This window comes from Miscanthus floridulus, chromosome 7, assembly GCF_019320115.1.
Source record: "Miscanthus floridulus cultivar M001 chromosome 7, ASM1932011v1, whole genome shotgun sequence".
Lineage (NCBI taxonomy): Eukaryota > Viridiplantae > Streptophyta > Magnoliopsida > Poales > Poaceae > Miscanthus > Miscanthus floridulus.
Genome location: NC_089586.1, coordinates 84112467 through 84131636, shown reverse-complemented (window position 1 = coordinate 84131636; position 19170 = coordinate 84112467). Strand labels below are relative to the sequence as shown.

Genomic DNA, 19170 nt, shown 5'->3' with positions numbered 1-19170 from the left:
AGTTTGGGATAGGTATTCTAAAAAGAATCCAGTTTATACATTGTCACTATAGTCATCTAGCATGTTAGTTTGGATAACATAAGTTGAGAACCACCCAATATTAAGCAACATCAAATGGGTGATGTAAGCCATCAACGAACATGTGTCATGTGCTTTGTTGCAATTATTTGCTCTGCTCTTAATACAAAAATGTGGTGTTTCTGTGATGATGGGTTTTTCACAAGGATGCTGAATTCCAAGACTTATCCAACCTCTTGAACTGCAAATTGTGATATAGGACACTGCTTGCTATGCCTGTTCCAGGCTTACAGTGTGCCAATTGAACTGGAAATTATGGTAGTTAGGCCCTTTGGTTCTTTTTAGCTTCATATCTACTAAATTGATGTGCTAAGTTAGCACTCATCTGCAGTGGTCATATAATTTGTTATACTTAGACTTTTACCATGGGCAAAATTACTAGATTCCAAAATAGCATCAAGAAGTATACTTTCTTGCCTGCGATGCCTCAGCAGGTTTGCTCATTCTAAAGTATGAACTATGCTTCCTGTTCCTGCAGACAATTTTGGCTCAACACTAGGTGCATCATCTTTCTGGTGGATCCATTATATAATAGTTCAGACAATGTATGTGCCATCCTGTGATGTTCCATCAGACGAAACTTATGCAGAGGTCGTTTGGCTTTCTTAGGAACCCGTGTAGTCAGACATGAAGCGGGCTGAATGAAATGTACTGCATAGGTTTGGGGCGTTTCGTAGTTCATAGGGCAACGAAGGCGTAAATCTTAGACCTGCGTGATTAGTGCAGCTAATTTCTTTGTTCTTTTCTCACATGCATTTGTAATTTGACTTTGTCTTATCTTTCCAAGTATGTCTTTTGTGGTATAGTTGCCCTCATCCGGTTATCTATGCTTTTATGCATTGTGTTTCCCAGATCTATGATTGTTGCTCCGCAGAACTTGTCCATAGTTGCTTTTTAGGACTTCATCAGTTAGTTCATCTGCAATCTTATTTTTCCATTGTCATGGTACACCATATGAGCAAAGTTATTATCAAAGGTATTATCATGATCACAATTTTGGCTTGACTATCTAACATCTTATGATTTTTTTTTGTTTCCGTCGCAACCCATGGGGCATTTTGCACTTTAGCTGGATCCTGCACATAGCCTTTAGATTTCTTCATGCTGATATAAAACATTATCTTAGCCGCATCACGGAAAGGTTTATACAGTAGGGTTTATGAGCCTGCGACGCCGTGCTCTCTGTGATTGTGTTAATTTCACAAACTTTTCTTTTTGGATTGAATGTCACTTTAACGTTGGTATTTAATTTTACAGTATTGTTATTTTATCGTGCTATCCGTGTGTTTTTACACGAACCGGTTCAACTAAAAGAACATACGACAATTTTCGGGTCGCAGCTTCTGTGTCTCCCCCGTGCGATCCCCAGCCGCTCGCCCCACAATTACGGCAATCTCGGTCGGTCTGCCTTGCACTCCTCACGCGGTGGCCCAAATCGCGCATTCTCAAATCAAGCATGCGATCCGTGGACGGGGAGGGAAGAGAGGCGGCCGCACTGTGAAGGCGTTCACCTCCATCCACGGCAGCAGGAGCTCCTCATTGCGGTGGTAGTGCAGGAACGGCGGCAGGTCCATCGTGCAGTAGCCGCCGGTGTCGTGGTTGAGCGGGAAGGAGGACGGTGCCGCATCCACGTCCTCCTCGCCACGCGTGCCCCATGCAGCAGTAAGGAGGACGGCGCCGTATCCACGTCCTCCTCCCTACAGTAACCCAGAAGTGACCGATGCAGCCCGGTTCTTCGCTCTCCCCGGCTGCTTCCCCTCCCAGGTGGTACCTGGATCTGCTCGCGATGGGCGTCATCCTCCGTCATCGTGCTCGGTAGCAGCAGCATCATCATCTCTGCTCACAGAGTCCGGAAGAGCCTGGTGCCGCATCTCTGCTCGCGAGCGGACCCGCCATCCCCAAAGCTAGGTTTTTGCATGTCCATTCTTGCCTGGTGCTAATCCTTAAAAAAAATCCTTGCTTGATGTGCTATAACATGAAACACTTACTACAGATACATATATCATACTCTGCCACCAACTGAATGGATATACTTTTGAAAAGTACGGACATTTTTCTCTTAAGACCAGTTTTTATCCTTCTACATAGGGTCAAATAAACAATAATTTTTCACAAAACCTCAATTTTAAACCTAATCCACTAATCAGCAGTTCAGTTTCTAGCTTTGGAAGCACTTGTGGTAAAGAAAAACAGATGAGTGTAGTACCTTAACTTGGTTCAACATGCTTTTAGAAACAATTAAAAGAAAACATGCAGCTCTATTTTATGATGCTCCTAATTTTTTTAACTAGACAATGGACATCTGTAGTCACAAACAATTAAAGAGCCACATATGCATAATTAAATAGTCAGTCCTAAATCATAATCAGAGCAGAGGTTGCACCTATGCGGCGTGGATATAGATCGGCGAGATCATGGAATATGTCTGAGCTGCTGATGCTATAGTCCTGCAAAGAGAATGTAATCGGTTCGATCAAGGGTTGATCTGTTGCTGGACTAACAATCTAAAAAACAAAAAAGAGAGCACGAGCTGCTTCTGTACACTAAACAGAGAAAACTACAGCTCGGCCTATTTTATAAAATCATGTGCAAAACTAAACCTGATTCCAATTGATATGAAACCAGAATCACATCTTCACTCGAGGTGCTGTACACTGAACAGAGAAAAAACTGCAGCTCAAACTATTTGACAAAATCAGTTGCAAAAACCAAACTTGATGCAACAACAGCATGCCACACGTCACCCTCCCAACAAACATTTAAAGAAGTAAGACTCTAAGGAAATGAAACAACTGAATTAAAATCACATTTTAATATATAGGAAACAACAGTAACCTACCTCATGAGAGTGTCCAAGACAGAGGTTATTTATTGTTCCAAACACTCCGTGTTGTGAAATATAGAATGCATCATTCAAAACATCTGTATGCTTTAACAGTTCCACATGAGCATGAGAAACTTCTATTTTTGCCAAAACAGTATCTTGTTCTTCCTGCATTGAAGTGCCAATTTTTTCAATCGGTAAACTATCAGTGACAGAAGAAAATATTAGGAAACAATGCACATAGATAAGGAATCATAATTTCTGCTATGTGAACCTCATCTTCCTAACTTTTTGGATTAAATGTCACTTTAACATCAGTATTTAATTTCACAGTATTGTTATTTTATCATACGATCTGTGTGTTTTTAGTACAAAAATTTAGTTATCCCGTAGTAATGCACGAACAGGCTACCTAGTATTTATAAAATAAAGAAAAGCTACGGCCTATGATCTTTGCCGGTTGATTTTCTCTCTCTCTCAAATCATCGATGAGGCTTACTTGGGGAAATCGGCAGAGGCTTTTGTTTCGTAGTTGCAATGTACACAAATGAGTACATCAACCAGATCCAGTAGTCTGCTGGTTCTGGTACTTGTAGGCGCGTCTTGCGTATGTAACTCTTCTCCTATCTTATTATTTGATATAAGCCGGTAATCATCCTGAATCTAAAAAAAGAAGAAGAAATGAAACCTTATTTGTATCGGGTCGGATCCGTCGTCAGGACTAACGTTACTATGTTACTATGTTAGGCACAAAATGTGTTTGGTGTCGAGAGTACAGACTACAGCAAGAGAAATTCTCTGGCTGAAATTGCAGGCTAAGAGTAACTCTAAGAATCACAAAATTTAGAAAATAAATAAACCCAAAAAACATATTTCAATAGACTCTCCAAATCATTATTCATCTTTTTCGCTTTTTAAAATCACTATTTTCACTCTCCACTTTTGAAGAGGCTACATATCTCTCTAAATGCAATATATGGTAATTTTCTCATGATTTTCTTCACACAAGAAAAATTATGATAAGCTAGGGCCTCTATAAATTTCGATCTCTATACATATCTCTATTTAGAGAGCCACTCAACAAATATTCTCTTTGTACATCTCCATGTCTTCAACAAACTCTCCAATTTTTATTCCCTATACTCTAGTAGCTTATCATAAGTTTTCTTGTGTGAAAAAATATGAGAAAACCACTATACATTACATTTAGAGAGCCATGTATAGTCTCTTCAAAAGTGGAGAGCGAGAAGGGTGCTTTTGAAGAGCGGAAAAGATGAAGAGTGACTTATAGAGTCTATTGGAGCATTTTTTTTGGTTTGTTTTCTAAATTTTGTGACAAAGAGCCATGTAGGGACTAGAGAGCCTGCCCCTCTCTCTCCTGCAATTAGAGCAACTCTAGGTGCTTCCTATAATTAACTTGCCAAACCAATAAGTTTAGTTAGTTAACAAAAACAAGTAGCAATCTCAATTTATTTCTCTCTCCATTAGTTTCCTATATTAGCTTTACTAGCAAATATGCCCGTGCATTGCAACGGAAGAAAAAAATTGTTAAACATTTATGCAAAACGATAGCGTGAATGGTACATATCTACTTATGTTTTATTATGCTTTTATAATTTATTTTATGATGACCATCACATCCATAAATAAGTTAATGTTGACAATAAATAACAATGTTCTATTAAACCTATATCGAATTAAAATATACCTTGGTATATTTTTTCCTTCTGTTGCAAAGCACATAATTATTATATATAAATATATCATAACTTTAATTTTTTATACTATCCATGTGTTTTTATGACTTAATATCGACCTTTGTAGCTTTTTTGACGCATCATATCAACTTTCGTAACATTTTTGTCAATATGTCAAGGATTGGTCTGTCCGTCAATGATTGTGACGGGAGACCTCGCAACCCTCGTAGGGAATTATATAAATACATTTTTAGATTTCATTAAACAATAATCTACCCAAAATTCTGGTTCACGAAATAATTAGTTGTACCATTGACTAATCCATATTTTTAATAAAAATAAGTTTTACTTCTATTTAAAACTACATCAGATGGTGTAGATCTTTCTCCTCAAAATTTAATGCGCAAATAAACATAATAAGTGTTGAAAAGTAGGAATTATGCAACGAGTCTCTTGGCAGGAACCGGAGAACGAAAAGGTAGTCAAGGCTTCAGGAAAACTGATGACGAGGACATCCTCCTCGTACTCCTCGGCCACCTCCGCGTATTCCGGGTTTGCCTCTGGCACGTTATCAGTGATCGGTGAACATATATGCATGCAACATATACAGGGATGATTTAACACACTATAGACAAAGTATAACCTAACAAGATTCATAACATCTATAGATATATCACATTTTTATGAAGCTAACAAAAATTAGTTTGGTAATTTTTTGATTTTTCTATGAATTTTGGTTAATTTTGCAAGATCTCAGTTTTTATAAAAAAGAGAAAAACGAAAGAAAAGGGAAAAAAGGCTTGCATGGGTTTGGTTCAGCCCACAACGAAGCCTAACCAACTGCAAGGATTCAACTCATGTCGAAAAAGAAGCTCACCAGAAGAGACCCATCCGGATCTAAATATTTTGTATCAGGAACCCTGATCTATTTAAAAAACTATTAAGATTCTCCCACTTTTTTTCTCTCTGGCATCTTTACATCTAGAACCCCGTATGTCTTTCTATTCTCTTCCCCACTCCTAATCTCCCTCGTCAATGTTAAGGCAACGTGAATCGGCACTCGAGACCGATACTGACACGAGCGGCAGGGCTGAATGAAAATTATGATGCCAAAATTTTTGTCTCTTTAGTATTAGGTATAGTATACATATATATATAGGTATAGGTATATAGATATAGAGGTATATATAGATAAATGATTTTGCATTGGGAATCATGAAGTATTTGTAACCAACCAAACCTCATTTAATAGTTTATTTGTCAGTTACAGTTTTTCCACATGAACCTTTTATTTTCTTAATTTACTCATGCGTGCAATTTACCCTGATCACACGAGAAAAAACATCGCGTGGATTTGGCGTTCCTCTCAACTGTGGGAACTTACGAAATGGAAAAGACGATATTTGGTAACTTTTTATTTTAAATTGAAATAGCTCTTTTTATCAAACTGTTGGAAAAGATTTTTTCCGTTTTATTAAAAATGCAAAACAGGGTGTTATTTTTACTACAAAACTAATGGAGATGCTCTTATATTTGGAGGAAGTCCCCACATACTATAATAAAATGAAGTGCCCTAGCTAGCTAGCATTGGTGAGGACGACGCTAGCTCCTAAGCGATAGAGGCGGCAGCGGCTAGCTGGACGACGTTAGCTCCTGCTAAATGCTCTCTCCCGTGCGGTGAAGACCAGGGACGGATCTAAGCCCGCCTACCGCCGTTGATTCCATGGAGCTCCTCTACGGTCCCTCTATTTTTTTTTTTTTTTGTCATAGCTGATTTGAGGGAGAGAAGCTAGAGGTTGGAGATAACTTTCAGCCTCCCTAAATTTTTATCCTAAATCCATCACCGGTGGAAGCCGAGCAGTAGGATATGCATGCTCCTGCCTGAGCGAGAAGGATGACATTGCACGTTGCAATCACACGGCAGCGGATGCATGATTTTTTTTAATGAGTATGCCACGTAGAAAATTTCACAATCAAATTCTGTAATCAGCCCGTTCGCTGGTTGGTTTCTAAGCTGATAAGCCCGACTGATGCTGGTTCGTTGTGAGAGAAAAATATTGTACCATGGCTGATAAGCCCTGGCTGAAACCAACAAGCGAACAGGCTGAATATCTGTAAACTTTGTTGCCAGAAATTCAACGATCAAGTCCGAAACTTGCATAAATTACACTTCAAAGAGTTCACTCACCATACTAAGGGATATGAAAGCGACGATTATATCATCTTCACCCACTTCAAACTATTTGTATTGCAATATATGCAGGTTTTTTTATAACGGAAAAAATCTACAATAATACACAATGTATCAAGAAGCTCTCTCATAAAAAAACTAGTATAGTGCATGTGCCAACGCCACGGATTCATTTCATAAATACACATAAAACAACCAAATGACAATATTTTTTTCATAGTTCAAGTTTCATGCATTTTGTTTAGGAAACAAGGTTTATGCGATTGTATATGACCATGTATATAATCCGGAAAACACTTACGTATAACGAGGCATAATAATCCAAAAACCATGGACTGCTGCCCCCACACATTGCTCTTTTTTGTTTTGACAAATAATGGCTACTGACGACCAGCGGCAGCTGAAAGCGTGTAGTATTATTATCACATCATGGTACAGCTCAAATTTTGCATACATATAACACGCAAAATCTGGTTTCCCAGTATGCAACACCGTGGAATATTTTCTACCATCTTGGTGGGAAATTAAGGCCTAACTGGACAACACTTAATATCAAAACAAACAGCAAACATTGTACTTAAAAATTCTTATCGCAGTTCTCATTGGCTAAAGCATGTGTTATTAATCCAGCAGAAAAGAGCTTAAGCATCAAAACACACCATAGTTCATTAATTAAAGTACTGTTCTTTCAATTTCTTATACATGGGAAATCTGATGGCAAGGTGCATCAGCACCTCAGGGCATTAAGCCAGGCCAAAGTAACTTGTACTTCCACTGCATATTAACAGAAGATACGATTTGGCTTTGCATTACAACACAGGAGAAAGAAGAGAGGACATTCTTTCGATATATACTGAAGATGCCCTTGCCATGTATCAGATCGTATGTCCTAGGGAATGTTGAACTGATGATGCCATTTAGATTATCCGGTTGAACCATCATGTATGATTCATGTAGAAGATAACTTCGATGAACCTCCCGGCGGCGCAGATGATTGCACCACCCCAGCGAAGCGACGCCCACGTCACGCGAAGCTGTCCGGCGCCTCGCACGGTTCACCGAGGAGGTGCAGCTCAAGTGAATGACGCCATTAATCGCCAGCCCACCAAGGCAGAAGGTGGCAACCACAAGGCAGCCCCTGCTAAAAAGGAGCAGACGGATTGCCGCGCAGCCGATGGCGCACATTCCGGCCTCCAAGCGGGGCGAGGTGCTCCTCATGCAGAGGATGGGCTTTGCTCCACCGGCAGCTCCAATTTCATCCGTGTCCAAGCGAGCATACGCCAACTTATTCGCTGGGAACTTAACGTCGAGCGAAGTGGAAGCTCTGGACTAGCTGTTCCCGATGACCAATGCTAGGACTGGTAGAAGACTCTTCTCGGATGACGGAGCAGGGTCGCGCGGCCAGCAGCGGAGACGCCCAGCTCCATAGGTTACTGCGCTGCTTTTAGTTCGGTTGTTCATTTTTATGTAATATCGAAGTTCGAAACAGTCTGCTACGAAGGTCCAGTCACAACTGTATGACCTCCTATGACGCTCTTCAGAAGCGTGTCGTGTGTATGGTTCAACTATTTTCCTTAATTATAATGATACGCAAATCTTTTACGTATTTTTCAAGAAAAAAAAAATATGACAGCGAGAGACCATGACACAATCACTCGCTCGGTCTTAGACTACTGCATAAAAAATGGTCTACAAATTTTCATGATTTAGTTTAACTTTGAACTCTTAGGCGTGCTAGCTATGACGGCGTCCCCAGGCGTCTACAGATCGTCTCCAGGGCGTTGGTGCAGGGGCATCACTCACCACCGAGCAACAGTAACACTGATCAACATTGGATCATAAAATATTCACTTGCACGGTTGCAGTTGCACTGACATCACTCACCACCGAGCAAACCAAGGCGATAGCAGATCCCATGCAAGGCCGAAAACTGATCCGCGATCAAAGAAAAGCGCACAATAAGCAACAGCACACGGGTGCGTGGCGGATGGCCTCGGCCTGAATCCGGTCCAGCGCCCCTGTCTGTCGCGGAGGAGGCGCAGGATTCGCGTGATGGGCTCATGGGCGGGAGATGTCGTACGACGTACCTTCGAGTGCGTGAGGGATGGCCTCGGCCTGAATCTTGTCCAGCGCGCTTATCCATGGCGGCGGAGGCGAAGGATGCGCGCGCGATGGGCGGGAGATGTCGCGCGGGATGGGCCGTCGCGGCGTAGGACGTCGAAGGCTCAAATCCTTGGTGCCGTCAACAACGCCGTCGTCGAGGTGAACGTCATCAACGCGCTCGGCGCCGTCAGGCCACTGCGTCCGAGGCGAATCCGAAGAAGCCGTGGCAGAGTCGCTGGCGTGGAGGGCGTGGAGGTCCGTCGCCGGCGTGCAGTGGAGGTCCCTCGCGGGATCCTGCACGGTGGTGGGAGCGGACGTCTGTCCGTGGGATTCTTTTTTTTTTCCAGGATTGCAGCGTGCGTGGGATGGACGGCACGGGGGTGAGAAGCATGGCATCAAACATCAACGTTCCGTTCGGTTTGTTGAAACTTGGTTGAATTAGCTGAAAAATAATGTTCTGGTTGAATTGTTATGAGAGAAAAATACTATTCCGATTGAAAAAATAAGCTAAATAGTATGGATTATAAGGTAAGCTAAATAGGATGGGTTTTAATGTTACCGAAAGAAACAGGAGGGCACAGGCAGATCCAGGCCTTGTTTAGATCACCTCCAAATTCCAAGTTTTTTCACTCTCTCTCCATCACATCAATTTTTAGCCGCTTGCATGGAGCATTAAATGTAGGTAAAAAAAATAACTAATTGCACAGTTTAGTTGGAAATCACGAGATGAATCTTTTGAGCTTAGTTGGTCCACGATTGGACAATATTTACCAAATAAGACGAAAGTGCTACTATTCATCGGATTGAAATTTTTTTGCAATCCCCGGTGTGTTTTTTCAATTAAAGCGACGACATTGCCGTTTTGCTGAATGCTGATGACCTGACATCTCGGATCAGGGACAATGCGAGCGTGGGCTTAGAGAGGGGCGTGTTAGATTGTCTGGACGGCAGCCACGGACAGGCTTGCATGCTACAGCTGCGCGTGTTTGTTAGCATGGAGACATTATGGGACCGGATGGCACGGACTTTAAAGCGGCCTGGAGCCTGGCTACACAGAAACGAAAGGAAGAGGGTCGTTTCTGGCGGCCACAGCTGCCTCGGTCTCTAAGGCTGCTACAGTGCGGGCGTAGGTGGCCGGTAGGAGAGGCTGAGATGTGGGCCACACGATATTTTCAGGCAAACAAACAACATCTCTATAAAACGAGACCCAACAGATACAAGTACACCAAACAAAAGAAGTTACACCATTCGAACCTCACTGAGAATACCCGGGCTCTACTTATACGTCCAAGTCAGTTTAGTCCATGCTTTCAAACATGCCCTAGAGGATCCACTGGGAGGCCTGGAGCCCAGCGCATGGAAAAAAAACTGCTCGTGGCCTCGTGGGGATCGCAGGGGCAGATGACGACGGACGGACCAATAGCAAGGCATGAAATGAAGGTGAATTTCCTTTTGTTAAACAAAGTCCATGCACTCTACGACTACCACCACGCCGATACGGCATAAATACGCTCGATATGCCTGGCAGATGGAAATCGATCTGCCAAAGGGAAATCCGTCGTCTTCGACTACGAGATCGGCAGCACCAGCGGAACTTTGACGATAACGGCGTCAGCGCATCATCCTTGTCTTTGCCTTGACGGTAGCGCCCACTTACCAGTACGTAGATCCGGCGGCCTACTACGGGCCAATAACCGGCCACGGCGGTGCTAGTACAGCATCCTTCGTCCCTTTACCTTTCAGTGGCGCCGCCGGTATCCCTGGCCCTCATCAACATGTACGCACCGCCGGTAACCAGCTGTTCACCGGCATCGGCAGCGCAGCACCCAGCATCACTATGAGCTCTATCATAGTGCCAACGCCAACGTCAGCGGCGGCGCAACCTTCCCCTCGCCGCACATAGGTGATGGCGCCATGCACTACGCGCCCCATCATGCGCATGCGCCCAACAGCGGGCGGCCTCGGCCACGCTCGCCGCTCCCGTGGTCCATGGAGCAAATCGACAGCTTCATCGGCAACTCGCTACGATCTCTCAGCATCCGCGACCGCGGCGGCCGCCGGCTGTGTGAGTTTGTGAATAACCTGCAAGAGCCACCGCAAGATCTGGTGGTCGGCGCTGACGGACAGAATAATCCTGCGGCCTCCCTCGGCCGTGGCCGCCTCTTGAACAACGCCGACGACCAGTACGTGGGCAGAAGGCTGGAGGACGTGAGGGGTGCCATGAGCAGCGTCGCCAGGAACACCCTCGGATGCCGGTTCCTGTTCCGGATGGTGGCCGAGGGCGAAGCCGGTGCTTGGCGAGGTCGCCGGCGATGTCGTCAGGCTCATGGTCCACGCCGACGGCCACGGGCTCGTCGAGGCATTGGTACAGCACTTGACTGACGAGCATATGGCGCGCGTGCTCGAGATCCTCGACGCCGCGTCCCCGGCTCAGATCGTCGCGGTTGCCAGAAACCATCAAGGGTAAGAATACATACAGTACCCACAATTATTACTGATCGCCGCTCTAATTTCTTTGCGTTTTATGCATATGTGTTCTGTTCGATCAATTGACAGGTCCAACATCCTTCAGACGCTGATCGGCAGAATAATTCCGGGAAAACATGTTCGCCAGGAATATTTATCGCAAACTTCCCATTCAATTGATACCATTTATTACCATAGGCAACAAGACACCACTGCCCATGAAATTATTTTTTCTAGAGACGGGTGTCTTACCAATGCCTGCCTCTAGATGCCTCTACATGAGAACTCGCAGCCAACGGAGTCTAAGAAAAAAATAGACTCACATGGAACATGTCCAGCGGACTCTGAAATTTCCAAGGAAGATGATGTTGTAGGCCACATGGAGGCATCAAGCATGCATGCAGTGGTGCATACCCGTGTGATGGTGACCCACCCTGGCCTCGTAGGCATGGTGGCAACTGGTGAGCACGGTGTCATCGGTTACTCGCGTGTGCCCCTCTCGTGCTCCGCCACCACTTCATCCCACGTCGGCCCGCCATTTCATGGCCGGGCCCATGCAGGGTTTGGTCTACCGGTAACAACAAAATACAAAAGGCGACTAGTAGGAGCGAAAATAGCAACAACAAAAAAACACTAGAATGGCCAGAATTTGTGAAACTTTATGATATGATTTTTTATTAAAATTTGGAAATATGAACAAATCAGATCTGAATGGGAAGCAAAATTACTAGTATGTACATTTATCGGAGGTCACTAGTAGGACCCAATATCCCAATATTCCGAACCCTTGCCCAGAATCCTACGAGCGGCATGGTTTTAGGAAGTGTTCGGTTGCACTTTAAGCCGGCTTGTTCGGCTTACTTTTCCAGCCGAAGCAGTATATTTCTCTCACAACATTTCAACATAAACAATGTTTTTCAGCATGAACAGTATTTTTTTAATCCCAGCCGAACACTACCTTAAGAGAGGAAAGAGGGGAAGAAGAGAGGTGCATGTGAGGCTGCCCGTGGGAGCCCATTTGTGACAATTGGGGACCATACAACTCTAGATAATGTTGGTAAATTATCCTTGATCCTATTTTTACTCAATCACCTCGACGAGACGACCAGAGAAAATATGGATGGTTTCATCTCATTCGATCAAACACTCGTTGAGATGGTCTCATCTAAAAAATAAGGGTTGGAACTATCTTGTCTCACCTCGTCTTGGACCAAACACGCTAAAAGACTCGTGTGGTCCCACATCTCCTTTAAGAAACCAAGATACCCTTTTTTTAGAGAGCAATTTTTAGATGTTTTGAGGAAGAAATCAAGAGGTTGAGTAACAATGTCATGATTGACCGGTGGTGTTGGGAGGGGGTACGTACGACACTATGACTTTCCCAGCCGTCCTCAGATCCTTTTTACATGAATGTTTCCAATAGTCTTATCTGTTTAGGTGTACTCATGAGTCATGAGTGTATGTGTTGGTGTGCGCGGTTGATTCTATCTACATTAGCAAGCTACCTCATCTGTTAACATACATTTAGTTATCGATATCAGTACGTCGCACCATTCATTAATATTTATTTTTGATATAGTTTATATTTTGCGTAAATAATATAAGTAGTCTAATTTTATTCCAAATCATTCAAGTTCACCGCAACAACGCGTGGAGTATCCTTCTAATGTTTTAAAATAGCTAGTGGATAGCTACACTATTGCAAGAAATGATCCTTAACTTGCTCTTTTTTGTAGTTACTGTTTTCTTCGTTTATCTTTTTCTTTGTGCTGTTTCCATTTTGTTTCGGTTTGTGCTATTCACTCTACTTTTGCTTATTTTTTATTCTTATAGTATCATTACCCCCCCCTCTCTCTCTCTCTAGAAACATATTAACCTACTCTCGCATTCCGTTTGAACTTATCAGCCCGGCTTATCAGTCATGGTAAGATATTTTTCTCTGATAACAAAACAGTACTAATTAGCTTATCAGCCGCAGAAACCATCAGCCGAACCGCGCGTAATACGCGCCATGTCCCTACGAGTCTGCAATGGTCAGGGGCGTGATTAATTATAGGGTTAAGTCCAATTTACACCCTCCAACTTGCAGCAAAGTTCGGATTTCAACCTCGAACTTCAAAACAGGACAACTTTGGCCCTCCAACTCTCGAAAAAGTTCAACTTTCAACCTTCTGGGCGGTTTTGCGGGTGAACAGTAACTTTTGATATTTTCGGGAGCGCCGAAATTTTATATTATTTTTTCGAGCATCTTAACATCCTCAAATGAAAAAACTCAAAACTACAAAGTTGTAGATCTCATCGAGATCTACAATTTACATATAAAAATTATCTTCATCCGACATCGTATTGAAGGGTTTTCTATTTTTTGAAATTTAAGTCTCATCACGCGATAAAATATGGTGCTGAAATTTTATATTATTTTTTCGAGGATCTTACTATCCTCAAATGAAAAAACTGAAAACTACAAAGTTGTAGATCTCATCGAGGTCTACAATTTACATATAAAAATTATCTTCATCCGACATCGTATCGAAGGGTTTTCTATTTTTGAAATTTGAGTCTCATCACGCGACAAAATTGTTTCACGCGTGATGAGACTCAAATTTCAAAAAATAGAAAACCCTTCAATACGATGTCGGATGAAGACTCAAATCACCATCCGGGATTAGGGGCACGCAGTACATTTTCACTAGCCGGTTGAGGGCTCGCCGGTCCAAAACACCGACACATATTAACCCACTCTCGCGTTCCGTTTGAACTTATCAGTCATGGTAAGATATTTTTCTCTGATAACAGAACAGTACCAATTGACTTATCAGCCATAGAAACCATCGGCCAAACAGCGCGTAATACGCGCCATGTCCCTCCGAGTCTGCAATGGTCAGGGGTGTGATTAATTATAACTTATATTGGGCTACTCGGACTTGTTGGGCATCGGAAGCAAAATTAGCCCGATTTCCAGCCCATGACGGCCCCGTTGCTCAGCTCCGGGTAAATGACACGGTCCCGGTCAGGTGGGGCACATATCTCCTGGCCTCTGATCCTGGTCTGATCTCCACGGCGACAGCGGTAGGAGTCGGGATCTGATCTAGGCCTTGTTTAGGCCTTGTTTAGATGCCATTCAAATTCTAAGTTTTTTTACTCTCTCTTCATCACATCAATTTTTAGCCGCTTGTATGGAGTATTAAATATAGGTAAAAAAAAATAACTAATTACACAGTTTAGTTGGAAATCACGAGATGAATCTTTTGAGCCTAGTTGGTCCACGATTGGACAATATTTGCCAAATAAGACGAAAATTGTACTATTCATCAGGTTCACTTTTTTTTGCAATCTAAAGAGGCCCTACCTGTGCCAGCCACCTCACCGTGCGCCAGGCCGCCGGCAACCACCACCCCCCAAGGCCAAAGTACCAAATCGAGCGTGCGCTCTCCCTCCGCCTCGCGGCCGTGCGCTACCAAAAAAAACGCCCTGCGGGGGCGGTCGCGCATCGCGCACGCTGCCTAGCATGCACGCCCACACGTAGGGGCGCACAGCAGGAGGCAGCACCGGCTTGGCGGCCCCCGGCGGCCACGCCACGCCAGCTTTACCTCGGCACGCCCATCGAAACCCGCTTGCTCACATCCTCGTCCTGCTCTCTGCTCTCTGCTACCCTGCTCTAGCTCTACCCACCCCCCGCCCACATCACTCACGTTACCAGCACCAGAGAGCACCGGCGGACCATCTGGTGTGAGAAAAGAAAAGCGAAGCACACAGGTTCGCGGTCTCTCCCCCACTTCCTCTCGCTTTCTCCTCCCTTCTTGTTCTTGACACTTCTTGTGATCGCCACCGGCCTGAATATTGCAGGCGAGAGAAGCCCACGGCAGTCTGCAGGCGAGAAGAAAGTGCCGACGCCTCGTTTCCGTCGTACGTCTCCTCGTCCTCGGGCCTTTAACCTTCGCGTCGTCTTGTTCTACCTACGTCCTGATAAGGATCGTCACAGCTGTTGCTGACAGGCGCACACACTACTCGCCGGGATACGCTCCCCTGCTAGCTCTCCCGTTCCGCGGGCTAGCTCTCTGGCGCGGCGACACTTCCTCCAAGAGCTCGCCGCCGGCGTGAGGGGTGGTCGCCGTCCGGCTCCGGCAGTCCGCGGGGCCCGCGGAGCATAAAGGCCGGACGCAGCAAAGGGAGAGGAAGCAAGTGGCCGCGCCGGGTACTGTTGCGGTATTCTCCGGAACACTCTCCATCCACCAAGCAGCAGGGCAGCGCGTCGCATTCGCATCAATGAACGGTCTAGAAGGGGGACGGGGTTCTGTCTCCATGGATGAGGAGGCCACTGCCGCCTCTTGCTGCTGCATGTCTCGGCAAAGTTCAGGTTTTGCGATGCTCTCTTTTGGAAGAAAGCGTATTTATCTCTCATTCTCTCTGAAATTGCAAGTACTATCTAGGCACTACACTATTTTTCCTGACATGAGACCTCATTGACCTTAAGTCTTTAGACTAGATGCATCGGCCCCATTCGTTGCTCTGAAACTTGGCTAAAACTGGTTGAAAAACACTGTTCTGGCTACATTGTTGGAAGAGAAAAATACTGTTCCGATTGAAGAAAAAAAACCAAATATGGGTAAAGACGAACGGGGCCATCGTTTTCTTTCTCCTAGAGCTTGATAAACGCATACGAGTCGCTAGCTTAGTTAGACGACGATAAACGAGTCGTATGGAACAGTGTGCCTTGAGATGTATATACAGTAGTATACTCGTATACACACGCGACCGCATCCATCTGTCGCTTTCATAAACGCTAAGCTCATGATCCAACTCCATGGGAGCCGGACCCTTTTTTTTTATTTTCTGAAAATAAAAAAGAAATCGTCACTGCATAGGAAAATGCCAGCACGCTGCTCGGAATCTCTCAACTTGTGGCTCGTGTTGCTCGGCGTCTGCACTCTGCAGCTGGAGAAGGAGACACGCAAGCTGAACCTTCTGGGACTGGGAGAGCGTCACGTGAGCCTTACCGTGCGTAGGGCCCACGTTCAGTGGCCTTGTTCCTTGGATGGAGGAATCTTCCACGTGCTGGGAATATTCAGTGGAGTCTGTTCCAAATTCTTTGCTATGATGGATCCATGTTGTCTGCTGAGATCTTTGATACCACTTATTAGATCTGTATGTTCCTTCCCAGCTTACAACGAACACTGCCTGTATTACTTTTTTTGCTTACAAATTCTCCAAACTCTGCTGGTCCAAGATGCCTATGATTCATCTCCAGTAATCAGTGCCTAAAAGGAACCCACAAGAAGCAACTGAATACTAAGGGCCTTTTTGGCACGGCTTATGCCGGCTTCGGCTTTATCTATTTTGCGCAAATCGAGGCACTGTAGCGTGAAGTCGTTTTGTAAGCCGGGGTTAAAATGAACTAGAAGCCGAGAAAAGCTAGTTTTTCTGGCTTCACCAGCTTTGGCTTCACCGGTGAAGCCGTTTTGAATGAGCCGTGCCAAAGGGGGCTTAAGTAGTTTGTGCAGCTTCGCGAGTAGTCAGAGTATAGACGGAATTATAAGATTAACAATGTCGTCAGGTTAAGGCCCTGTTTGGTTTCCATAAGTCAGGTGATTGAAAACCAGTGACTTATAAGTCATGCCTGTTTGGTTGTAGATGACTTATAAGCTCATGCCTGTTAAGTAAAAGGTGTAGGCCCCACGCGGAAAAATGGTGGCTTATAAGTTTTAAGCAGGGGTGAACCAACTCATTTCTTATAAGCAGGGGTGACTTATAAGTTGGTGGTATTTAACAAAATCAGTCACTTATTTCACTTTTTATAACTTATAAGTAGGTGACTTATTTGGAACCAAACAGACCCTAAGCTGAAAACACACTTTAAGCTCTACATTTGCTATTCAGCATGTGTACACACATTTTTTTTTGGGTTACCGCACATGGCCTGATAATTTGCTTTGGCATGCAGGTGTTCTCAAAATACAGTCATCTGTGATGGCGTTCTTCCCTAGCGTTGCCACGGCAAAGCTGGAGCTGAATTCTCTGTACAGGAAATATGTGGATATGTTTGGTGTATCATTAAACAACTCTACCGTTGGCTGCCATCTCACCCGCAAAATGGCGCACCTTCCTGTTCTGTTGATCGATCGTACATTCTTCAGTACTGGTACTGCTATTCAGAGTATTGCTGTCAGCTACGGGGCGCTTATTCGTAGGTGGTTACTAAACAGAACTTCTGTTGTACAGGTCAGTTGCTGAATGCACTCAAGAGAATGCTCTTTGTATACTGCTTTCTTTCAATTTATTCATGCTATTAACACATCTCTAACTGGACAATTTCGCAGCACACGCTGATTTCCCGTGCTATGAACTCACTGTCTTGGTGTGGCTCCTTGCCATTCTTTGTGAGCATTGTTCTAATGACCAAGCTCTGTGGCTGCACTATGATCCCGAAGCATTTTTCTGGTCGGCAACTCATCCTTGGTCATAGTGCTAACCTCCGTGGAGAATCAGTTTTGGTCATGGATAATAATGAATTCGGCAATGGTCAGACCTTCTTATCAAGTTTGCTTGGGCGCAAGCGAGATTATGTCGGCCTAGCGCTTCAGTGCATCTGTTACCCTGCTTGTTTGAAGGTTGTTGATATCCCGCAAAAGAAGCTCAGCTTCAGCAGGCAGTGGATACGGAGTGGTCATGACACAAGTGCAATTTCGAGGATCATGGCGAGAAACGAGCAATACTTGGCATGCATGATAGTCCTGGCGGCCTTGCAACTCTTCCTGCGGCTAACCAGAGTGAATGTTACCATTCTGTTCTTGCCAATGCTGTCCCGAGCCATAAGTTCCAGGAGTAGCCCAGCGGTGATCGGTAACATCGTGCTGGTTTTGGTGAACTCCTGCGGAGTTCTTGGATCTGCACTTTCAGTGAAACAGTTTGGCCGGGAGGTGACGTTCGCCATCAGTGCCATCGTGATGGTAATTTGCCAGGTAACTGAAAGAAGAGCTAAAACTTAGAATTTTAGACTCTCAGATGTTTTCTTGGAACAAACAGCTGACATTATTCATGGTTGAAATTTTGTCTGCAAGGTCGCAATTCCGTTTATCCTAGAAGTTCAGATCGGAGTTGGTGGTGGAACTCGCATGCGATGTTCGCCCTGACGTGTGTCGTCTCCTGCGGCCTCAGCTGGTCGTGGGGTTCATTCTTCTGGACCTTCCCTGGTAGGAAGGTTCACTCGGACTGGACAGGTTCTGGCCATGGCTCTCAACTTGGGCGTCTGCTTCGCCCAGATGCAGTACTTCCTGCTGATGCTATGCAGGCTGAAGAACGCCACTCTTGCGTACTATGCACTGTGGATCTGGTCATGATTGGGGTTCAGCTGAGGAAAATGCGTAGCTAGATGAGTGTGTGTTAATTCTGGTTACTTGAGTGGGTTAGTTTGGTGGATGTAAATATTTCTCTTTCCACTTCTTTTATCTTGGCCTGGTTCGTACAGTTTTGGTGCTATTTCTGATGGCTTCGCAGATCGCAACTGTAGGGCTTGGTTGCACTTCCTATGCTAGTTGCTGTTCTACTAACTGTGGCCCTCATTCAAACTGTTATGGATAGCATGGTCGCTACAGGATTTCAGGATTATCAATAAGCCCAGTTTTCAGATACGTGACTGACCAATCTAGCAACGCAAACTCTACGGCGCTCCGTGTCGAGAGCGCGACGCGACCCTTCCCATCCTACTACCCTCCTCACCCTACCGCCCACGCGCCCCACCGGAGAAGGAGCGTGTTATAGCGCCCGCACGCCCCACCGGAGAGGAAGAAGAAGGCTCAACGGGGTTAGGGATC

General features: G+C 44.7%; 1 pseudogene; it reads left to right on the top strand.

Annotated features, from left to right (window-relative positions):
* Positions 1 to 15202: 15202 nt before the first annotated feature.
* LOC136463632 (sugar transport protein MST1-like) lies at positions 15203 to 18756 on the top strand (annotated as a pseudogene).
* Positions 18757 to 19170: the final 414 nt, after the last annotated feature.